Genomic DNA, 19,749 nt, shown 5'->3' on the forward strand with positions numbered 1-19,749 from the left:
CAAGTTATCAAGTCAGCAATTGTTAGATGCACTTTCTTTGCTTAGCTTCATGATTCTACCATTTTATCATGAAATATTTAGATAAAAATTACAGTCATGTTGATGTAGGGAACAAAGGCAAAAGAGAAAAATTAAATTTCCTTACAACTTACAACTCATTGACAAGTCCCTGAGACAAGCAGAGTGACCCTCCAGGAAGTCAGCTGCCTCGATGATGACACTTTTCTAAGGGCAAAAGGCAATCTTAGCTTAACATTATCCTGACCTCCAGCATCTAGCAAGTCTCCTTTATTCCTTTGAATACTTCCTTTATCTCTACCCCCTAAGATACATGTCAGCAATCATCCTTCAAGCATACGGCCCACTGATGTACATCTGAAGGGTCTTATGACTAAGGTTTTGTTAAACAGTAATGAATTACCTCTTCCTAACCATAGCTAGCCCTCTCAAAGTCCTGGAATCTTTGTTTCCAAATTCCTTAGAGACTTAGGTTATCCTTAATCCCCTACCAACCTAAAGGTATATACTCAGTCACCGGTCCCCACCCCAACGCAGTTCTTTGTGCCCATAGGTTCTGTCCCCGTGCTTTAATAAAAACACCCATTTGCACTGAAGATATCTCAAGAATTCCTTTTGACCATTCGCTCCAAACCCAACATTTCCACATCAGTGTGGTACAATGGAAAATCTGGGATGCAGACTTAGGTTTAAGACCTAGGTCTTTCATTTTAAGTTACTATGTCATTGACCAATTGGCTTGTTGGACATTGTTGTATGTCTCAGACACTGTTAAAAGCACTTTATATGCATATGTTGCCTCATCTTCCTAATAAGCATACTTGTGATAATATTACACACATTTTGTAGAACAGGAAACCATGACTTAGTAGACTTAAGTCACCTGCCTGGGATAAAAATATTTGTAAGTAGCGGAAGAGAGTATTTGAATCTCATTCTCCTGAAGCCACTTCTTAAATCTATCCTTTAAGTGTTCTAAGCTATCTCTGTTTCTCTTGTATGAAACGGGCAGATTCAAGAATATGAATTTTAACATTCCTCTGTTTCTAAAACCTCCCCATCTGTTGTTATAAAGGGATATTTTTTAAGTTTATTTATTTGTCTATTTTTAATGTTTGTTTATTTTTGAGAGAGAGACAGAGACAGCACGAGTGGGGGAGGAGCAGAGAGGGAGGTACAAAATCTGAAGCAGACTCCAGGCCCTGAGCCATCAGCATAGAGCCTGATGCGGTACTTGAACTCATGAACCCTGAGATCATGACCTGAACCAAAGTCAGATGCTTAACTGACTGAGCCACCCAGGTGCCCCTATTTATTTATTTTTAAGAGAGACAGAGATAGTACGAGTGGAAGAGGGGCAGAGAGAGACGGAGACAGAATCTCAAGCAGAGCCTGATTCGGTCTTGAACTCACAAAACCATGAAATCGTGACCTGAGCCTAAACTAAGTCCAACACTTGACCAACTGAGCCACCCAGGCACCCCACAAAGGGAGATTTTTGGTTCTTGCAGTTTGCTCTAGTTCACGGAGGCATTTGTAATTTACCAAAGGAACACTTGCTAGACGAGCAAAGAAAACCCTTCAAAAATTGCCAGATACAAATAATAGGCATTCATATTTGTGTGAAAATAGCAATACTCTCTTATGATCTGTGGTGGTGTTTAATATTCCTGTCGATAAACATACAGCTTTAAAAACAAATTCTTTTGGGATGAGAACTACTTTAAGAATGAGTCATTGGATAGAAACAACTGAATTAATAGAACGAAAGGAATAGGAACATTTTATTGGCGATGATTTTGAGAAAAGAAGAATGAGGTGCTCTTAGTCATTATATGCAGGTAGAAACTGTCATACCCAGTAAACACATAAATAATTGATCAGAACCATAACCAAGAGCCCCGATTGCAAGAGATATCTAATTCATGAGAAAATCTTGCTACTTGGTCCAGTTTCACAAGAAAAAAGAAATATTTACTAACAGTTAAACATGATGTTTTCGTGATATGCTGCTTTATACTTTGCAGAAACCCCTTTATATATAATATTCTCACTCATTCTTATCTCACCAAGTGATTAGAGAACAGCTTCTCTTATCAACAAGTTGAGGGACCCAAATTTACATACCCTTAATAGGACAGAAGCCTGGTCCCCTCCTGTAGAAGACAGGGAGAAAAAAAAAAAAAAAAAAAACAACTACCATATATATGTGATTAATTTATTTTTAAAAGTTAAATAAATTTATCATGAATCAATAATAATGAGATAGGATTATACTGTCAGCTTTCTAACCACTAGATGGAGAACTTGCTTTGCAAAATAGTCTATAAGGATGAGGAAGTCAAGCCAACTTAACTTTGCTGTGTGGGCAAAATTTGCTAATTTGGATCATATATTAGACTTTTCTGTTTTAGTGGTCAACGTGGTTCAATTTCAAGCTAGAGCATAATTTTCACAATAACTAAAGTTGAAATTAATACTCAGAAACAAACCATACTGTATTTAGAATTGAAATCCATTAAGTTGTCTCCATTAGAGGAAGAAGCTGACCAATGGAGATAAAGCCAATTTGTTATACTGGAATAGCTGAACTGGTGAAAAAAAAAATTAATATAGTGTACAGCAATCGAAGGACAGGATTAAACTTCAATGAGGTCACTTTGTTTTACTTTAACTCTTAAGAAGAGCATAATTTAACCTGTTTCAAATGGCACCTGGGTTAACACTTTGTGAACTTTTGGTGTTTTTTCTTTCCCACCAAACTTGAAAGAATGGTTTTAAATTGCTTACTTTCTAGCTTTCAAACAAATTCTTCTGAACCTTTAAAATTAATGATCTCTATGAATGGTAAGAGTGCCTCTTTTACATATGCTTGCTTACCTCTCAGCTTGTCAAAATCGAGCAGCACTATAATGACAGATATATTAGAAATTACATGAAATAATGTCAACAAATGTCAATAACTTGTAACATAAAAGTAGAGAGAACCTTTTCAAGATCTGATGTTGGCCCTCTTATTCAAGTGTTTATCTTGAAGTCTCTACTGGTGATCATGCACACAGAAAAAAATTAAAAATAAAAAGAATCTCTATGAATAGATGTGCATAGTGATTGAGTTTGTATGCCCATGGAGATGCTACATGTTTTGGGCTGCTTTTCCAGTATTATTATCCAAGAATGGACAAGTAACTCTTGCCAACATAATTCAATGCTCTACTAGAATAACACCATATGTATATATCAGAGCCAAACTGGGTTAAGCATCTCAAATGTATCACATAGTTTGTGTTGATTGCTATCATTACCTATTTAGTAAAAGGCATCAATGACCTCTACATCAAAAAGCAATTGAGATGTTGAACATACTTCAAAAAAAGAAGCCTTAAAATATTTATATTCCATGAAAATGAAATTTTATTATATTATATATATATAAATCTCTGTGTGTGCTTGTATATATACATATATATACACAAATATATGTACATATATACACAAATATATACATATACATATATATATTTTCTTTTTACATTGTCTCTTAGAAAATTGATCACTCTGCAGCATTTACAAAGTGTGATCAAGTAAAGGAGACAAAAACCTGAGTTGAGAATCACAGTAAATATTGCCTAAATGCCAAAGTCTAATAGGAGGATAACATTTAATATTTTCTTTTGTTGTTGGAGAGGAGAAAGAATTTTTGATCAGAAAATTATCAGAATCACCTGGAACATTCTTTTTTCCTTTTCCTTTCCTTTCCTTTTCTCTTTTCTTTTCTTTTTTCATAACCTGGATATAACATAAAGGTTGTGACTAAGTATATCTGGGAGGTTTCTCAGAATGTCCAGTCTTGGAAACCCTACATTAGACCACACACTCTTCAAACCAGGAATTGGACCTGGTCTCCATGGTAGAGCCTGTGCCTAATTCAGGACATAATTTGAGGTAAGAACTTACTAAGAGTCGAATGAATGGGAGTACTCTCCACTCTCAAAGCAAGTGACATTGCACTAATTGTGTGAATATATTTTCTGTCCTTAATCTTTACTTTCTTACCTATTATATCACCAGTGTTGTGTACATGGCCTACAATAAAGAAAAAGCTAATGATTATTTGTTTAATGAATAGAATGCCTTAAAATGCTAATGCTCCTGTGTGAGAACAGAGACACAGAACGTGTAAAATCCATAATAAAACTCTATGTATTTAAGATATCATGTTTGTCCACTCGTAGGGACGGTTTTTAGCAACCTGAGTCCTTTCTCCTAATAGATTTATCCTCACCCTGATTTTCCATAACAGTATAATGTTCCTTAATGCAGGAGCTGGACAGACTTTGGAATCTAGTAACCCACACCCAAAATATTGTTAGCAGTTAGAGAAACACAATTATAAAATTGGATTTCAGTCTTCTAGGTTTTATTTTTATACACTCCTATTTCATGTTATGATGTGCTAAAATAAAACAATACAGTACCTTATTATATTTGCTTGTAGCAGGAAGGGATGAGTCCTGTCAGATTTTTTTTCACCCATGCAATGTTATCTGTAATTTGGTCACGTGTTTAATATCTCAGATACAGAGAAGCTGGATGTAAATATGGATCATTTTGTGACTGTGAGCCCAATACTTAATGGTTCCAAATGTCTTTATTTGACACATTATGTAATTGTATACCTTCTTATTCAAAATTAAACTCAGGATCACTTCCATAATCAATAAATGAATCTTTGTCCCATTTGAATTGGTATCAGCTGACAGTGTTCATGAATGTTTGTTTATTTATATAGTGCTCTCTAAATGTAGTTTCATTTCCTTTAAAAAGCGGTCAAGAAGTTCCAAAGTTCCACTTTGGAAACATAGACCAAGTTCTTAAAGGCTTGATATGAAAGTTTTTGAAATATAGGGAACTTCAGAGTAAGAAATATCCCATTCATATACAAGGGCATACAACTTTTCAGGGAAGGGATGGTTACTGAGGAAGAGATTATATTGGAAAGGAGTCTGATCCTGAAGCTGACTGGTGAGTATTATAGCCTAGATATCAAAAGCAAAGTGGCTGGCCAGAAATCATGAGACATGATGTTGACAAGGCTATAAGAAAACGTCAGGAGAACTGGAACATCTCCTCCTTGTTCTTTAGTGACTATGTTGTAGAGGTCCAAGGAAGGAGGATTCTAATTCAGGCATTGTCCGTCCCTCTGCCTCTTACCCTAAAAACCTGTGTTATTTTTTAGGACTTATATTCCTCAATGTTCTTTCTCATGCATTATTGTCCAGTATGACTGACTGACTTATAATTATCCTTAAAGCACTACCTACCAGTGAGAAGCTGCGTGAGCTATACCTCTTGCGGTTTTCTTTGCACTTCCTTTGCATCATTTTGGCTTTTTTTGTTTAGTTATTTTATTGACATATGTATGACCCACAATGTTACATTAGTTTCAGGTGTACAGCATAGTGATTGGATGAGTCTATGTGTTATGCTACGCTCACCACAATTGTAGCTATCATCTGTCCCCATACACTATTACAAGGCCATTGACTATATTCCCTATGCTGTACCTTTTATTCCTGTGACTTACTCATCCTGTAACTGTAAGCCTGCCCCTCTGGATCCCATTTGGTCCATCTTCCCACCCTCCTCCATGTCAAGCCATACATTTCATCCCAAAGGCCTTTTGTCCCAGATCTTTAATCAACAACTCAGTTTTGAGATACTTGTGGAAGCACGACCCCTTCTGGGGTTTCCCTAACATCCTGGTGGAGTTACAATCTTCTGCCCTGTGTTTCACAGCTACTTACGTATACTTATAATAATCGTATAATATAAATCATATATAACATAATATATATACTATAATAACCATATAATAATATGTAATATATACTTATAATAATCGTTCTCAACTCTCCCCCCTAACTGGAATCACGTAAGGAGTCTGGGCCCACACGCAAAGCTTCTGTATTAGTTAGGCTGAGTTGCTGCTGCCTAGGCATTGGGATATTTACAAGCTTCCAAAGTGATGCTGATGGATAGCCAAGGTTGGAAACCACCTTTATCTGGATTTATATTATTTTATTGAAACATTCTGCTTATATGTCTGAAATTTTCCTGTAGTCAGGAATTAGGCCAGGTTGAAAGAAAATTTTCCTCAGAGTCTAGCACAGAATTACTGTCCGGTAGCTTTTACATGCTCAAAAACAGTTGGTTACATAAACCTAATTAATTAAGGAGAGCCTAGAAAGATCCTGATTTGAGGAAGACCTGAGGATTTGTCTAAGAGGTTGAATATGAGTAGAAAGAGAAGATTAGCAGTTGAAGACTACTTGGTAAAGACTAGTGTTCCTTGCACTATATTTCTGTGGAAAGCAGTGAGAGCGAAAACAGTGGGAATTGAAAGTCTCCTGGGAGAGTATGGTTATTTTAGCAAGTAGGAAGAAGAGAAAAATCTGGAATAAGAAGCATTTGAACTGTACAGGAAGTTGAAACATGGCCCATAAATTCAAAAGACTAATCACACTGGCCCAATGCAGAGCATTGTCTTTTAGGAGAGGAAGCATTGTCACCGTTGGCTTTATCCAGTACAAGCAAATCCAGTCAAGTGTAAGAATTCCTAACGATACTAGTAACGCTGAAATGCAAACAAATGTAAACTGAAAACTTAGGGAATGAAATCCCTAAAAAAGCAATATACGCATGTCCTCTTTGGAAAGGACTTTATTCTCCATTACCTCATTTTATATTTTGTTTGTTTGTTTGTTTGTTTCCCCTCCACTCTGATTCTGCCCCCCCCCCACTTCTTTCATTCTTTCTAAAGAGTCCTCTGAGATATTTAATTTGCAGAGCACTGGAGAAAACATTCAACTGAAAATTGAGGAAGTAAACTGAAATTTAAGCAGTGACCTTCCCTTTCATCAGACATACACACATGTAACAGATTTATATGCCTTATTGTAAACATTCTGCTACATCTTTCCTCCACCTGCTACAAGGAGTTAGAGAATCTGCTTTTAACAAGAAAGATAAATTCACCAAATGTCACTGAGCCTCAGGGGGATCAGAGATGGTAAAACAAGTAGTTTAATGTTCTGATTTCCTTTTTCTAATGCATGTACTGTGTTATATTTTCAACCCAATCTCTGAAACCACACAGCTGAATCTGGCCTCTGCGTGGGCTAAGGAACATTTGCACCGATGAATCGAGCAGATAAATAATCATCATCTTACTTGTAGGTATGTGAATGGCTTGAGAGGAATAATCTCAGTAGATGAGGATGCAGTTTCATTATACTGGTAAGGACTATTTGTGCATAGTAGAACAATGATATTTAAAAGTAGTTTTATTACTTCTAAGCTGGTCTCTTTTAAGCCCCAGTTATCTTTGTTGGTGTTTTACGAAGCTGACCATCAGTACAAAAGAGCAGGCTATTAATGAGCACAAATAAGCTTGGAAACACTGTAGTTACCGTGCCTTCATGGATCTCCTAGCTCACTGGTATCGATGGCTATGAACTGTACTTGAAACCCAGGCACATTTAAAACAGCAATGAATGTCACTGAGCCTGATGAGAAGAAGGAACAAAGCAAGGAATTCCAAAAGAAATTATTTCCAAAAGCCTGAAATTCCAGTTAGTTCTAAAAGCCTGAAACTGAGAAAGTAAGCTAGAAAAACAGGAACAAAAGGTGGGGAGGAGGAGAGTAAGGGAGAGAAGGAAGGAGAGAAAGAGAGAGGATGAAAAAAGGGGGGAAGGGACAGAAGGAAGGAGGTAGCAGCATCACATGGAAGACTTACTTTTATCTAAGGGGGGATGGTGGGCGTGAAATGTAAAGGGCACTTTCAAAGATTGTGGCAGCATTTTGACAGGGGAGAGAAAGTAGTGACCAGTGGCACAAAGGTGAGAAGTTTAGGAAACCTCCAAATTTCAGTTGTAGGTAGTGTGTGCCATGCATTTTTGTATCTGTTTGATCAGTGTCCAGATAGGCTAGGAGCATTGTCGCTTTGGGGGTTAATGGGAAAGAGGATGCCATTGGACCTATGCTTGACACATGGGGATAGGAATATGCTTTAAAAAATTCAAGTCTGGGAGCTCCTGGGTGGTTCAGCCTTTCAGGAGGCTAGGCGTCTGACTTCCACTCAGGTCATCATCTCCCGGTTCGTGGGTTCAAGCCCCTCATCTGGCTCTCTGCTGACAGAGCAGAGCCTGGAGCATACTTCAGATTCCGTGTCTCCTCTCTCTGTCCCTCCCCCACTAGTGTTCAATCTCTCTCTCTCTCTCTCTCTCTCTCTCTCTCTCTCTCTCTCTCTCTCTCCCTCCCTTCCTCCCTCCCTCTCCCTGTCCCTCTCCCTCTCCCTCTCCCTCTCCCTGTCCCTCTCCCTGTCCCTGTCCCTGTCCCTGTCCCTCTCCCTCTCCCTCTCCTTCTCCCTGTCCCTCTCCCTCTCCCTCTCCCTCTCCCTCTCCCTCTCCCTCTCCCTCTCCCTCTCCCTCTCCCTGTCCCTCTCCCTCTCCCTCTCTCAAATAAATAAACATTAGAAAACTTTTAAAAAATCAAGTCTGAAGTGGTCTCTTCCAGATTGTTGTGTCTAAATACACCTTGGTTCAGATGACACCACCCCTTTCGATTTTATTACTTCTATAATAAGAGGCTTTCAAACTGTATATAAAGAACAATCCTCACAGGTATTTCTGAATGGCTTAGGGAAGTAGATAGAGGGATATTGGGAGAATATTATAATAAATGAGGAAAATGTTTCAGAGCAGAATACTTATTTTTTCTGTATCCACCATTTAAACTTTCTCAAAAAGGCATGTTCTAAAGTAATTATAGCTAGTTCCATAAGTAGGTTTCTTTGATATTATAGTAAACATATTTAAAATATGTTTAAAAATTTAAAAAAATATTTTTAATATGCTATAACATAATGAATTATACTCATTTGGGATGGTGTGTATATATATATATATATATATATATATATGATTTGTGAATATATAATGTTTTAAGGGCTAGATATGTAAACTCTCAGGCAGGGCAACTTAATAATAATTTGAAATCAAACTCACCCCTGCTAGTGCTTTAACACTGAAATGTTTATTCTCCATAAATTAAAAATTTTCAGCATATCCTGATTGCTACTTTGATTCATTTACCCAAAAGATGCTGTCATTACTTTGTTCAACTATCTTCAGTAACTCCTCATTTATTTTCCAATAAATCCATATTACATAGCTAAAAATTCTAGGGTCTTTTTAACTTTATATTAACCTATATGACTCTATTTCTACAATTTTCCAATACAAACCTTCTTGTAAATGCAGAGTAGAATATTCAGTCTTCAGAGAACTTATCTTTTGCTTTCTTGTTTACACTGTGCCCATGTTCGTATGGTCTTTTTTCAGAAGCTCTTTCCCCAGACTCGTCTTTTCCTTTTGGAATTTTATTCATTGCCCATCCACGAATAGAGTGGCTCTTTTTTCTCCTTCTTCTTTCTCCTCCTCCTCCTTCCTATTCCCCTCCTCCTCCGCTTCCTTCTTCTTTTTTAAATATGGTTGACACACAATGTTACATTAGTTGCAGGTGCACAACATAGTTATTCAGTTCCCCTATATGTGATGCTGTGCTCAGCATGAGTGTAGCTACCATCTGTTACCTTACAGTAAGATTACAATATCATTGACTATATTCCTGATGCTGTGCCTTTTACCATGTGACTTATTCATTCCATAACTGGAAGACTGTATCTCCCCTTCAGCCATTTGTCCATCCCCCCACCCCCTCCCCTCTGGCAGCCATCAGTTTGTTCTCTGTATTTATGTGTTTCTGCTTTTTGTTTGTACATTCATTTGTTTTTATTTGTTTGTTCATTTGGTTTTGAGATTCCACATATAAGTGCAACCATATAGTGTTTGTTTTTCTTCGACTTATTTCACTTAGTTCTGTCCATGTTGTGGCAAATGACAAGATCTCATTTTTTTATGGCTGAATAATATTTCATTATATATATGTGAGATATATATATGATATATACATATATATATCTCACATATATATATCACATATATATATATCACATATATATCACATCTCTTTTTTTTCATTCATCTATTTACGGACGTTTGGGAACCTTCCATTTCTTGGCTGTTAATAATGCTGCAATAAAAGTAGGGGTGCATATATCTTCTCATATTAGTATTTTTTTTGTTTTCTTTGGAATTTAATTAATAGTGGAATTTAATTAGTCTGGTTTTGATAATAGACAAGAGGGTATCTGTGAATAGAATGCTAAAAATGTAGTGTTCTGTTGAATCAGTGGCATTCTCATTTTTCTTCATGAATTAGAAACCTCTAATAATTAAAAATAGCAATTTTAATTCCTCCTCAATACTCTCTTCCTAACAAGAGATATAATTCTCCCTCTTTCATAGTACAAATACTAATTGAGTAGCTACTTTGAACTTGCTGTGTTTAGCGCTAGAGATATTAGAAACATAATTTTTTTTGGCATAATCCTTGATTTTCAGCCACTTCATTTCATTTATGTCTGTGAATTTATATAGTTTCTACTAAATTATTGGATATCTAGGGACAAGATTTTTATCCTAATCATATTTTTTAGGCACTCAACATCTTTTATAGTACTTGGCACTTAGAGATCTCTTGTTGTATGTTTCTTGAATTGAATTGAATTGAATTGACTGGATTCAATGTCATTTAAAAGGGGCTTAAAATGTTCACAGTAAAGGATTACACTGGTATCCACTGAAATATGTTCCAATACTTTAGGTCAATTTCCCATATTTCTTAATGTATCCTTAGATAGCATAGTAGTGTGTATGGCAGAATTTATTTCAATTTTATGATTAAAACTTTGTATGGATGAATATTTTTCTTTGGTGCTGAATTGTATATTTACTCTTCTTTGGATATCAGCCCTTAATATTTGACCAATCCTTTAATTCTGGTTCATTAAAAGTTACTGTATTTATATATATACAGTATATATGTACATGTGTACTTGTATACTTATGTATATATGTATATATGTACAGTCTATATGTACTTTTATAAAGCAATTGCCACTATGCTGCCTCTCCTACTTACCTACTTTAGAGATGCTTGGGGCGACATGTACACTAAGTTAAAGTGTTTCTTAGAACACAAAATTTATATTTCAAATCCGTTTCCAGCTGTTCTATTGTAAGGGAAAGTGAATGATACTGAACCAATTATGAAATCATGTGTCACTCTGCTGGTGATGAAAAATGGGCTAGACACAAAATGTCATCAACTCTACTAAGTACAGACATTCCATCAACCTTAGGAGCTGAGAGAGTGTTTCTAGGCAGCCAGACTTGCTTAATGGCTGTCAGGTGTGCTCTGAAAACTTGGTACTCCCTGAGGGGGTTGGTAATAATCTATCAAGATTTAAACTGGTGTACCTTTCAACGTGCATAGATCATTTGGCAACATCCTCAGCCTGGTATAGTGTCAACTGGGTATTCACTGGATTATAGTTGTTGAGCAAGGATTTGCCTCTAGACCACAGGGCATAGAGGAACTTGTAAGGTGAGAGGAACCCTCACCAAATCTCTTCATGGAGGAACAACTAAAAGAGTAAACAAATGACCGTAGGGGTGCCAAAATAATATCACACTCTTACGGGAAAAAGCCTACAGATATTTAAAATAAATAGAACACCAAGAAGCTTCCTGCCTTAGCATAAAGGAGCAGAAGACGTCTTGGGAAATATCTGTCTGTGCTATCTAAGCTTCAAGCTATCCTTTACTATTCACAGGCCTCTCTGAAAGCCAGAATGCCTCTATTGTTCAGTTTATAATTGGGGGAAGAAGGAACGGAGGATTTAAGATTAACGTGAGCAGTAGCAACAGGAAAGGAATTTGAAATTCTGTAAAACATATAGTTGTGTTTATTTTGTTAAGATAGAAAAAGGAGCAATGTTTATACAAAGGCCTGTTCTCATGTGCGTGTATAAAATAAATATTTGTTGAATATCTTAAGATAAAATTTGAATTCTGTGTTTGTTTTATCTAATCAGTTTTACATTTCTTTCTTGCATATCACTCTTGCACCTTGTTAGGGTGTGATCCAAAGTGTAAACCTGAGTAGAAAAAATCCTCACAGTGACATATCTTTGAAAATATATGTTATTATGATCAAATGAATAATAATATAATAATAATAATAATATAAAACTCTTTAATACATATTACTATGTAACTGTAGCTCTAATGTGTGCCTTTATATTTTACAGTATTAATTTTCTCAGGGACTATTTTGTCACCATATTTTGCAGATATGAAATGAAGGTTCAGAAGATGTAAGTAATTTGCCCAGGTTATATAGCTAACTAGATACAGATGGGATTTGAATCCAGGCCATATAGGTCCAGAAGCCCTGCTACATCATCAAAACATAGATTGTCTCTGTTATTAATTGACGAGATTGTTCTATTTTTTCTGTTCTTGTGGACACACGAGAGTTAACTGTAAAAGCTCTCAAGCACACATACATTATCTGTCTCTTCCCTTTCTTTGAAAGAATGTATCTCCACTAAATTTATGATATTTAGCAGCTGTGATTTAAAAAGTCAGTATTTTTCTTTTTTTTTTTAATATTCATTATTTAAAAAAAAAATAGTAACTGAGTTGGAGGCAATCTAACAGGTGCTAGAGAAACACACTCTTGAAATGAGTTCTGTCCACCCTTCATAGGCTCTTCTTGGAAGGACAGAGTAAGCACAGATTTAGCTAAGTGTTACATAGGAAAAGGTCTTTGACAGAGTGCAACACTTGAGCAGATTGAAATGAAAGGCTTTTTTGTTTTTTAATGTTTATTTTATTTTTGAGAAAGAGCATGAGCGAGGGAGGGACAGAGGGGGACAGAGGATCTGAAGTAGGCTCCAAGCTGACGGCAGAGAGCCCAATGTGGGGCTCGAAATCAGGAATTGTGAGATTTTGACCTGAGCCGAAGTCAAGACTCTCAACTGACTGAGCCACCCAGGTACAGGAGAGGTCTCTCCAAGGAGGTTGCTAATGTTCAAGAGATAGGTTAGATTTAGCCAGGAATTTTGGGTAAGTTACATGAACAAAAGGAGCCAGAAAACTCCTGGCTGCTTAATTCTGTGGATGCTTCATCCCTTAGTTTCTCTAATGTCTTTAGTGTGGATTGTGCTCGACCACACCCTCATCACCTACTCTCTGGTTGCTCCTTCTCACTCTTTTGTAGTGTTCCTACAACCACACATTAAACATTGGTATTCCTCATAATTATCACTTACACCCCTCTCCCCTCTCAATTTTTTTTTTTTTTTTCTCCTCTCAGTGAGTTCATGCTTTCCTATAGTTCCATTTACCAGGCCGTTTTGGTGATACCCATATCTGGTCCAAGATCTCTATCTTAAGTCATGTCATTAATCAGTGGCTTAAACTAGACATCTGAACATCATCCTTGACTTGATTTATCTCTTGATTTATTTCTCCCCCTCACTTACATCCAATCAGTCACCAAGTCTTAAATATTAGTACTTTATATATAGATAAATATCACTCCTTTGACTCCCACCTGCCATTACCTAGCATCTTTTGCCCATACCACCACCCAGCATCAAACTATTCTCTGTGGATTTGAGTCTTTTGTCAGCTAATCATTACTTTTTCACAGAATCCACAAATCTTTTAATGTTACAATGTGCCCAAAACTCCTCAGAGGCTTTTGATGGATTAACACATTTGAAAAACTATCATGGCTGTAGTAATTAGAAATGTTGCAGTTATAAGTTACAGAAACCAAATCAAACCAATTTCAGCAAGGATGGGTAGTTTGTTGGCTATCATAGCTGAAAAGTTCCAGGGTGATTTTCAATCATCACTAAATTTAGAAAATCAATCAATCAGTCAATCAATTAATTAATTAAGGTTTAGCCAACAGCTCTTTATTCTGTCCTGGTTTTATTCTCCAGTAGGTCCTTCCCCAAAGAGGTTAAAGATGAGCTTGAAAAGCTGGAAGCTTTTAGTCAAACTAGTTTAAAATGCATAGCATAAATCAGTACTCTCTTTCCAAATTGTTCCAGTAAAAGTCTTGCTTAATTCATGCACACCAAAAATTTGGGAATGAAAATGAACTCGCTTAAAAGCCATGGGCTGAGATCAGGAAAAGATTGTCCACTAAAAGTAAAGAGACTCTTTCTAATACACAGGTAGTAATACTCAAAATTGCCAGATAGCCACTACAAAGGCCTGCAGAATTCTTCCTGACACTGTGTGCTAACTTGTCCAGCCCATGTCTTACACTTGTCTTCATTTATCTCCTGTTCTGTTCATAATGAGCTATATGCTGTTCCTCAAACATGGCTGTTATACGCAGACATTCCCAAACACATTTATATTTGTCAGAAGCAATTGTTCTTATTCCTTCAAACTTCTAAACTTCCTCTCAGAAGCCTCTATGGCCCTCTATCTATGGGTTAAGTGTTCCTCTATTGCTTAATTACCAGCCTCCTTTCCCTTCCTAAATATTGAGGTCAGGCCTCATTTCTTCTCCATTGCTGCATCCCCTGGACTCAGCATCATTCCTGGACTCAAAAACTATGAATAAATAACCTTGGAAAAAATTAATAAAAATTGCAGAGTTTCTTTATCTACAATATTACTGTAATAGCATATTAGTAACAAGGTTGTTTTGTGCTTTTTAAAAGACAATATTCATAAAGTAATGTAACACTTCATGTAGCTAGAAGGTATATAACAATTTCCTTTTTCCTTCCTTTAACACTGAAATAATTCTGTCATTCCCCATCATGAAGCTAAACCCTAATTCTTTTTTTAAAATTTTTTTAATGTTTATTTATTTTTGAGACAGAGAGAGACATAGCATGAACAGGGGAGGGTCAGAGAGACAGGAAGTCACAGAATCCGAAGCAGGCTTCAGTCTCTGAGCTGTCAGCACAGAGCCTGACGCGGGGCTCGAACTCACGGACCGCAAGATCATGACCTGAGCCGAAGTCGGAGGCTTAACTGACTGAGCCACCCAGGCGCCCCTAAACCCTATCTAATTCTAAAGGTATAATTGTTCTTATAGACCAGGCTTCTACATACTCTACGTAGAGATGCAGACCTCATTTAACACACTGCCTATTTTTTATTTATACATTTTTTAAATGGTTGCATTTAAAATAATGTATACTTATCCCCAAAATATCCTTGATGTTGTCTCTTGTGTCTCAAAGCCTAAAAATAGTAGCTATATGGTCCTTTAAGAAAAAGTTTGCTGACTATTTCCCCAGGTATTCCACAATTAGTTTGTATGTGACTGAGAAGTCAGATTCTGCAACCCTTTATTGAGTTGGCCATGATGATTACTAAGGGCACTTATCTTTCAGTTAATAATTTTTTACTTCACCTTAACTGATTTAGAAAGTCTTGCAAGTCATAATATTGAAAGGATAAGGAGTTAATCACTGTGCTTGGAAGCAGTGTTTCTCAACTTTTCTATAGCTTAGATGTTTTTGCAAATCGGGAATTTCTCTTCATATAAATGCATGCATGCAAGGACATTGACATTTTTATATATTGCCATCAGAATCTAGCCTCTCTGCTTCCTATCTACGAATTGTGTAAAAAATTCAAGGGCCATGAATTAGAATTTGAACTGCTCTGCTGCTGCCAAAAATTTAGTTGTTTATCAAGAATGGTAATGAATGCAAAATTCATAGAGACAGAATTTTTCTATTTGCATTATTTGTCTCTTTTCCTTTTAGAGAGCGGCAGCGAGCTGGCCTCAATAAAAAATGGGTTGACAGACGTTACCCAGTCTGAAGTTGATTTTAGTTTTTTTTTTTCTTCCTTCAAATGTAAAAAGTAAATTGTAAATGTGGGGTATATAGGAAGCTCTATTATGACTCTCTAATTGGATTGCCATCCCTTATCTTTCATTTGAATATTGGGGAAGCAAAATACTCATGTCAAAGTGGAACTCTTGATAAAGCTTTCAGGATTTTACTTAATGCACTCCAGCCTCATGGGCTTGGCTCTATTCTCTGAAGCTGATGGCTTTCAAGCACTGCGTGACATGTTGGCATGTATGATATAGAGAGATGACATCATATCTATTAAATCTTTCTCTTATAAGAAACTTATTTTCAGTTTTTCTTAGTCAGAGATACTTTTATTTCTTTTTTTTAAAAAAAATTTAATGTTTATTTATTTTTGAGACAGAGAGCGACACAGCATGAACGGGGGAGGGTCAGAGAGAGGGAGACACAGAATCTGAAACAGGCTCCAGGCTCTGAGCTGTCGACACAGAGCCCGACACGGGGCTCAAACTCATAGACCGTGAAATCATGACCTGAGCTGAAGTTGGGCGCTCAACCGACTGAGCCACCCAGGCGCCCCAGAGATACTTTTATTTCATCTCATCTTCCATTTGGATGTTGTAGGATAAGAATATAATTTAAAAATTCCTTCAAAAATGAAAGCAGGAAAAGGCATGATAGCTAGAATAAATGTTGGAGGTCTAATACACATACACATATTGAAGCACAGGAACGTGTCTAGGCACATCTGTTCCCAGCCTGGTAGGTACACATGTATGTTTCCCCATATTAAAATTAGTTTAACATCTACTTAACGGAACTATGGGAATGCCAGAGGAATGTTCCAAATGAAAACTTAAATTGAATTTTTCCTGTCCTGTGGGACAACAAAGGAAGATGGATTCTAGATAACCTAAGTTTTCTAGATTTAAGACAGGATATTCATTTTGCACTCCTTTGGATGAGTAGACATTTGGGAAATCTCAGAATTTCTTTGAGCCACAGGAAAGGTAATGAATATCTCACCTGATGCAGGTGAGAACAGAAGGCTCCAGGAGAGCACAGCATTGTGCCTCCATGGGATTGCTCGCTCCTTCCTTTCCCTGACACCATTTCAAAGTTAGGATTAAGCCTTGCAATTCAACACACACTTGTTTGAACTTTCATTGAAGTATCATGGAAGGCCCATGGCATATATAAAGATAAAGAAATAATCCATTGTCTTCAAGGTGCTAATGACGTCAAGGGTGAGGGGAAGGATATACATCAATAATTCTAACACAATGCATGGTTTGTAAAATTAAAAGGAGAAATTTGCCTCAAATGTGCCTCAAGTAGCAAATGTGTCCCAGATTTTTGAGAAGATTTTTATTGAACTCTGACCTTTAATCTTGACTCCTTAGGAACTATTATATATAATTTGGCTGTTTTATTTAGGATTGCTTAATTTTTACCCCAGAAAATCCCCAGTTTGTGATAAAATCAGTTTTTCAGCAATTTAAATCTTCAGTGTAGAAAGCCAATTTAGAATCCCTTACCTAAAACTTGGCTTCTTGCTACTTAGGTTTTCAGAGACAAGTTGAGTGTTACTTATAGTAACTTAATTCTGGTTCTCCCACTTTGCAATAGATACAATGCAAGAAAAGTCCCATCTATCTGCTGATTGGCCCCACTGCAAACACATTGTCAAATAGTATCCTGAAAGGATGAGGAAAAAGACAGAAACTGAAACTGACTTCATGTTACTAACTTCTGCCACAAAAGAATACATTTTCATTAAAAAATAGCCTTCAGTTTTTAAGCGTAGATAAAATAATTTTCATTATCCTAAATATAATCAGGTGGGAAAATAGCTGATACATTACTGAAAGATATGAATCAAAATTTAATTTAAACACTTTCAGAACTGAAAAAGGACAATTTTCGTTATCGGGAAAATTAATTTGTCTGTAACACTTTATAATCCATGTGTCTTTAAGGGTGATGTCAGTATGCTGTCAGTATAGTATCTGTATTATATACTAGTGTGTGTAGAGAAGGATTAAAAAGAGTCATTACACCGTGATGTGTAATTTGATGTAATCCAGCAGATAGATAGATCTAGTGGATTTCCTGATGTAATTGGTCTGGAAACTGAAAAGAAATGTTTTTGTTTTTATCAGGCCCTGTCCACTACCATTTTAAGAAAAACAGAGAAAAGAGAACTATTAAATCTGTCTCTAAACTTCAGTGCCTTTAAAATAAACAGTAAGTGGGTTATGTTCCTAACGTATCTTATTTTCAAGGTGAAAAGCTGTTTTTGATACTTATTTGTGAAACTCATGTTGAAAAGTAAAGTGGCCTTTTGAACATTTAAGTGTGTGAAGAGACACATTCTAAACTTTAAGTTGCTGTAGCATATTCTCTTTATACAAGGAGCTTTATGACTTTTGACATTTGCAAAGTTATACCTTTAGCTATACCTGGGAAATTGACTTCAGGCTGGAGTAAGTTCAATTTTTCTCACTGTCATTTAAATACAGTTGCCATTTTTAGTAATTCATCAGTGTGATTAATAAGTATATAAAATGTTCAGTTTGTAATGTTCAGGAATTTAAAAATAGATATCAACCAAATGTAAATGCAGATAAACTCCAGTCACTTTTTATTCTTCATAATGGCTACAGTCTTAGTGAAATTTAGTGAAGATATTTACAAATGAAATTTACATATCATTTCATTATTTTTTTAAACATTGATTTATATGTGAGAGACAGAGAGAGTGAAAGTGGGGGAGGGGCAGAGAACGAGGGAGACACAGAATCGGAAGCAGGCTCCAGGCTCTGAGCTGTCAGCACAGAGCTTGATGCCGTGCTTGAACTCATGAACTGTGAGATCATGACCTGAGCCGAAGTCAGATGCTTAACCGGCTGAGCCACCCAGGTGCCCCTACACATCATTTGAAAAAGTATTTTACAGTCACTTACATCTCTTAAAGCAGAGTCTCTCCCATGGATCCTGTGATGAGCAGTATATAGTAGGACACATGATAAACTCGAGGTGGACATGTAACAGGCTCCTTCATATGTAATAGTATTTAAATATATTCACTGTGTGTAGATGCTTTTGATGGGAGAATATTTGAAAAATCTCAGTAATAACTCATTTAAATATTACCTTTATATGAAAGCTAGCATGTTTCAAAATTTGATTACATTCCTCAAATATTTACAATCTACCACCCTATTCCTTCATCCCTCTCATTCTCTGCGGATTATCTTTCCTACAAAACAGTTTGGCAGTTTCTATAGAGACAAATGCACGTTTGTTGTATAACCCAGGAATCCTACTCCTGGAATTTTATCACAGAGGAATGAAAACCTATGTCCACACAAAGTTTTCATGAATGTTCATTGTAGATTTGTAATAGCCAAAACCTGAAAACTGTCCGTATGTTCTTCAGTGGGTGAATGACTAATTATGGTTCATTCATACACTGGACTACTGCTCAGCAATAAAAAGGAACAAATTATTGATAAACACAACAAATTGGACAGATCTCAAGGGCATTTTGTTAAAGGAAAAAAAATCTCAAAAGGTTGCATATTGTATGATTCCACTGATATAATTTTCTGGATAAGACAAACTTATGGTAATGTAGATGAGATCAGGGGTTGCCCGGGGTTAGGGTAAAGAGAGGCATTTGTGACTTTGAAAAGTATGGGGCGCCTGGGTGGCTCAGTCAGTTAAGCAACCAACTTTGGCTCAGGTCATGATCTCGCAGTCGGTGAGTTTGAGCCCCACATCAGGCTCTGTGCTGACAGCTCAGAGCCTGAAGCCTCCTTCAGATTCTGTGTCTCCCTCTCTCTCTGCCCTTTCCCCGCTTGTACTCTCTCTCTCTCTCTCTCAAAAATAAG

The sequence above is a fragment of the Panthera tigris genome, chromosome A2 (assembly GCF_018350195.1).
Source record: "Panthera tigris isolate Pti1 chromosome A2, P.tigris_Pti1_mat1.1, whole genome shotgun sequence".
NCBI lineage: Eukaryota > Metazoa > Chordata > Mammalia > Carnivora > Felidae > Panthera > Panthera tigris.